Source organism: Cavia porcellus, unplaced genomic scaffold, assembly GCF_034190915.1.
Source record: "Cavia porcellus strain 051 isolate PalLab524CR breed Dunkin Hartley unplaced genomic scaffold, mCavPor4.1 scaffold_29, whole genome shotgun sequence".
In the NCBI taxonomy this organism is placed as follows: Eukaryota; Metazoa; Chordata; class Mammalia; order Rodentia; family Caviidae; genus Cavia; species Cavia porcellus.
The window spans coordinates 23,730,674-23,736,673 of record NW_026947512.1 but is presented as its reverse complement, the minus strand read 5'-3'; the positions used below and the strand labels follow the sequence as shown (position 1 = coordinate 23,736,673).

Sequence of the window (6,000 nt, the reverse complement as noted above, 5' to 3'; positions counted from 1 at the left end):
CCCCATCCACTTCCTCTTCTCTAACAGTCTCCCTTCTGTTTTCATGTCCTCTCTCCTGCCCCCATCATTTGTTTTTCCTAGATTCCTCTTATAAGAGAAAATATGAAATATTTGTCTTTTTGAGTCATGTTCATTTCACCTTATGTGACATTCTCTAGTTCCATCCATTTTCCTGCAAATGAGATGATTTTAGTATTCTTTATGACTGAATAATATTCCATTGCATACATATGCCACCTAAGAAATCAAGAATTTGCCAAACTGAGAGCTGAATTTTTTTTTTTTTTTTTGCCTTTTTCCCTTTTTATCGGTACTGGGGATCGAACTCACAACTGCCGGCTTGCAAGGCAGGCGCTTATGCCACTGAGCTAAATCCCCAGCCCCTGACAGCTGAATTTTTAAATGCTGCTTCAGTTGTTTATACTAATGAATTATTTTTAAACCAGAAGTCAAAACCCAGTACTGTCCCTTTGGCGGTTTATTTGTTTGTTTGTTTTTGAGACAAGGTCTTGCTAAGTTGCCTGGGCTAGGCTTGAATTTGCAAACCTCCTGCATGAGCCTCCCAGAGTGCTAGGATACAGGCGTGAGCCACTACATTCAACTTGGTTTTGGCTTTTTTTTTTTTTTTACTGTTATTGCAATTAAAAAAATAATTACGTTTATTGGTACACTTGAGGTATACATAATGATCACATTCATCATAGGGAATTTGAACCTGCAATGATTCAACTTGATTCTTTTTTTCCCATCCCCCTACCTTCCCTTCAATCCCCTGTGGTTTTAGTTTTTTGCAATAGGGTCTCACTATGTAATTCAAGTTGGCCTTGAACATACTGTGTACCTCGGGCTGGCCTCAAACTCACAGTGATCGTCCTGCCTCAGTATCCCAAATGCTGAAATTACCAGCATGTGCCACCACACTCAGCTTTGGTTGGCTCTGTGGTTGTTGATAGGCCAGACTTTTGTTTGTTTTATATTATAAGCACACTCATAGGACTGGTCCTGATTCTTGGATGCATCTTGAATACCGTGATGTAACTCTAATCCAAGGAAATAAGTTTGGTTGGCAGGGTTGTGTCTTCAGAAGAACAGACTGGTTCAGGAGTTTACAAAATCCAAATCTACTGATCTGGGATTTCATAGGTCACTAACACTGAGCATGAAATCAGGCAAATGGCCAAAATTTCACAAACAGGGAAGATGCACATTCTTAAATTCTACTGGATTAAAAGGAAGATTTGTAAGTGACAGTGTTGTTTACAAGTATGATGAGAGCACACGTTTGAAAATATATTCACTCATGAGGCTAAGACAGTGTGGATCTGATATGTTAGATCTTAAGAGCCACAGGATCTGGCTCTTAGATTTGCTAGAGATTTAAGAAGGAGCAAGGTTCTTATCAGTTCAGTTCAACACAGATTTATTGTTTATTGCGGAGCAAAATTAAGAAAGTCCCTAACCTTCAAGAGTTCACAATCCAGAGAGAGGCATTTTTACCCTGTTTCTAGCACATTTCAGCTCCCTTTTCTATATTAAAGGGCACAGTCCCTGTTTCAAGAGCATCTATGTCATTCTCCATATTCCCCACTGCTCAAGGCCAGCACCCCCACAGTGGGACTTGAACTCAGAGCCACCTCCATGGTGGGAATTGAACCCAGCGTCATGTGAGGTGAGAGCTCCAGCACTGAGCCAGCCAGATTCTCAGTTAGCCCTTTTCTCTCCAAGAATATTCACTCTCTCCACTGGATCCATCCCAAAGACATTTAAACATGCTCAAGATTCTCTCATCTAAATAAAAACAAAACCCTCACGCCTTCCTTGGCCTTGCGTTCCCCTTATCTGTCTGTCGCTTCCTCTTTACAGTCAAGCTTCTAAGGACTTATCTGTACTTCCTGTCTGTTTCTGCACCTCCCACTTGCTTCTCAGCTCACTGCAATGCAGCTTCCGCCCTGCACCTGCAGACAGCTCCTGCTAAGAATGACCTTCCAAACTTCATGGACGTATTGCATCTTTTTAAAAACTCTTTCTTGGCTTTGGCGGCACCAAACTACTTCCCTGTGCTTAGAAGGCTGGGGCAGGTGGACAGTCATGGTGGTGGTTACTCACATACCGGAAGGAGAGGTGGCCGCCGTCCTTCCACTCTCTGGCCTCTGCCATCCAGGCTGTGCTCGTGCTGGAGTCTGTTTTCAGGAGAGATGAAAGACAGAGAAATGGCAGCAGAGGGAAGAGAAGTTCTGAGGTGGAAACTGGGCCTTTTTATCTTTCCTCCTCTCCCTTCCTGTCCTGTGAATGTTGGTGGCTCCCATCTACTTAACTACATAAGGAAAGGAAAAGGTGCTCAGCCTCATTACAGCTGAGGAAATGACAATTAAAGCAGTGGCAAGCTAGCTTGAAATGATTTTAAATAGGGGATGTGGTCTACCGGTTTGCAAATCAACATATATTGTGCAGCTAAAACTCTTAGAGCCATGAGGAACCATCTAGGTTTGTCTCAAGACAGACTCAGATTTCAAAGTTCTGAGAATGTGCAATAATGTTTCTCCCCCTGAAAAAGGAAACGGTGTAATGTACAGGAGCCCCAGAGCTCAGCTCGTGGGAGCTGCAGTCATGACTACATCCTGGCTGCCCTGAGTCTTCATTCTCACTTGCTACAAACTGCAAAAGCTAGAATTCCTGTAGGTCAGGCCCAAACACTGCTTTTCTCACACTAGACCTCTCCTGAGGTGGTCTTAGAGCTGACACTGCCTGAGACACCCTCCCAGTTCTAGTCCTTTTTTTGTACCAGGGATTAAATTTATAACTTTATACTTGCCAGGCCAGCACTTATGCCACTGAGCTAAATCCCCGGTCCCCTATTCATCTTGTTTTGTTTTGTTTCATTTTGTTTTTCCTTTGCCGTGCATCCCAGGCTGGCCTTGAACTCATGATGTAGCCCAGGCTGGCCTCAAACTTGCAGCAATCCTCTTGCCTCAGCCTCCTGAGTGCTAGCATGAGAGGCGTGCGCCATCAAGCCTGGATCACAATTGTGTTCTTTAGCCTTCATTATTTATTCTAGTGACAAACATCCAGTGCCAACTGGACACAGCCACCGCCATCCTCCTTCAGATGGTGGTGGCTACCCACACCCTAAGGAGAGGTGGCCACTGTCCCTCCACTCTCAGAGCCACTCCATCTTCCTTCAGATTTCCCAGGTCAAGACAGGACAAGACAGGTCCAGGAAGTTTCAGGAACCAGGTCCTGACACCCCAGCCTCCAGATTCACCTGCCTGTTTCTCTCTGCCTTCACCAACATCCTGGCTTCACCCCATCATGGCTCACACGGAGCCACTGCACCGGCACCCCAAAGACCACCAGGGTCCTCACAAGCCCTCCTCCAGGTGCTCTGCTCAAGCAGCAGTCGGGGTCCACAGGAAGCCCACCCTAAGAACTTCGCCTTTTCACAGTGCCTATGACTCCAAAGGGACCTGCTTGAGCTCTGCGCAGGACCTCCCAAGCCACATCCAGCTGGACCTCTGCACTCTCCAGCTCATCTACGCGATTTTGTTTTATTTTTCATCCCCAGCGCTGGGATCCAGGGCCTTGCATGTGCGAGGCACGAGTTATATGACTGATCTCCATCCCCACCTTTTTGATTTTTTATTTTGCTAAAATTCTTGCTAAATTGCCCAGGCTGGCTTCGAACTGGGATTTTCCTGTTTCAGCCTATGGGTAGCAGGGCTCCGAGGTGTGGGTCACCGCCCTCAGCACCACGCTGCTCTTGCTGTCTGTCAGCAGCACACGAGCGTCTCTGTCTCTCTGCTTGCAGCTCAGAGTCTCTGCGCAGGGTGTCACGTCCCGGCTGCTCAGTCTCCAGGAGTCAGCTCTCATGCTCAAGGCCTTCCCATTCGGCCATCACCCCTTCCAGGCCCAGGACGATCTGGCTGGGGCCCCTTCTGCAGCCTGCCCTCTTCTGTGCGTGGCTTTCCTCTACAGCCCTCACTGGCCGCAAATCCAGCCACGTCCGATTTTGATTCTGCTTTCCCTCTCCTGATTGATTTCACGCTGTGATTTACTGGACCGCATATAGGCATGTGCGTGTACAGTGCACACCTGGACACACACGTGCCTGTCAAAGAACCCAGCACCAAGGAGAATCTCAGAAACTTTATTAAAATAAATTATTTTAGTCTCTAATTTTAAAAGGGGCAATCCATCGTTTCCCCTGAAATGATGAATAAAGGAGACTTTTATCTTTTATTATTCATAGAGATGTTACAGTTGGATATGATTTGAGAGTGCCCCTCAAGGGTCCATACATTGGAGAACTCAGTCCATAGCAAGATAAGGGGTGCTGGGGCCTGAAAGAGACAGGACCTAGTGGCAATGTCGGGCATGCTGGTGGAGGAAGGGGTGTTCTTAAGAGATTGGCATAATCCTTACGCCTTCTTGCCTGTCACTTGGCCTTCTTGTCTTGTTTTATAATCTGTCCTCCACTAGGATGTCATCTACCATAAGAACTTCAGCGAAGCTGATGCCAGTATCATGGCCTTGAGCATTCATACTGTGAACTACATAAACCTCTTTTCTTTATAAACTACCTCAGGTATTTAGTTATAGTAACAGAAAACAAATTAACTCTCAGATGACTAAAAGAGTATGTCTTGGGTTACATATTCACTTAGTATTAGAAAAGATGTAATACACAGAATTTCCTAAAATAGTTGTGGGTTTTTTTTTTTTCTCACTAAATTATGATTCTCTGTTATTATTGCCATAATTATTTATTTCTACATCTTGTAGTGATTAGAATATTAAAGTATTTGTAAAATGGTTAAAAGGTTACCTCAAATCAGAAGGTTTGGGGCATATTCTCTCAAGCCTTGTTTGCTCTAGATGTCCACTCTTGCCCCTGAGATGAGGTGTTTGCTGTTCTAGAATGTAGATAACATGGCTTCATGAAGAGCTGGGCTAAAAAAAAACCAGACTAGACCCCTGCTCCCATTCTCAGCCTGTTCTTCAAGCTAAGCAAATTATTCTACATGTGACAGTCGTCTCCTCAGGCTTCCTTAGTTTTTAATCTATCCCCTCTGACAGAAATCACGTTATAAGTCTTGTCAACGTGTCTGTAGAAGGTTGATTCCCCAGACTTGTGAGAATCCTAAGACAGCCACGCTCCAGGAAGGCATTTCTTGAATCACAGTCCTGCAGACATAAGCACATCATTCAGGCCAGTCCTTGCTGCTTCTTGCTTAAGCATGTGCTAAGATGTACAGAATGAAGAAGAAATAGAACATTGTAACCACAGGGCTGAGCACATAGCTCAGAGGCAGGGAACAGACCTGGGAGAAGTGAGGCCCTCAGAGGCCCTGTGGCCAATCTCCAGCGCTGAAAAAGGAAGTGAATATGTATTAGTTACTGACAAAGGAGGACAGCTAAATAAGATTAGATCACATTCAAAGTATAAAATTTGATGTTTTTAAAATTAATTTCATACAAGAAAAGTAAAACAACACATCACTATGCGCTAATTCTAAAAGTAATTTTAGCTCTTATTTTTTAAGTCAATAATACAGAAAATTTGAACTTATATACATTGTTGTATAACACAATATGTTAAAAAAAATAGTGGTCATTAAGTTCAACAACCATCTGAGTGACTTCTTGTTGGACAAAACGGGAGACCAGACAATGACTCCTTGTCTTTAAATACTTTACTCAATAATACTATGGAAATGATTGTGATAGAGAGCAGGATTGCAGTAGGAAGCAAGATAAGTGAAAAGTATTAGCACAAGAGCACATGGGGAAAACGCTGTGGAGGAGGAAACCTTTCAATCAGACCTTGAAGAATTAGCAAGACTTTGACAGACAGAGGGCAGGACATTCCAGTCACCAGGGACTAAATAACACCCATGAAAAAATCAATACAGCCCACTCCTGTGTTGACATTTCTGTTCGCCACTGAATGGTCACTTCAGGTACTGAAGACTGTTTCTCTTTCTTGGAGTTGTTAATCTAAGG

At 44.1% G+C, this 6,000-nt stretch overlaps 1 pseudogene; it reads left to right on the top strand.

The window, feature by feature from the left end:
* Positions 1–3,309: 3,309 nt before the first annotated feature.
* The window catches only part of LOC100729468 (CCR4-NOT transcription complex subunit 9-like), a 49,488-nt pseudogene continuing 46,797 nt past the window's right edge, over positions 3,310–6,000 (top strand).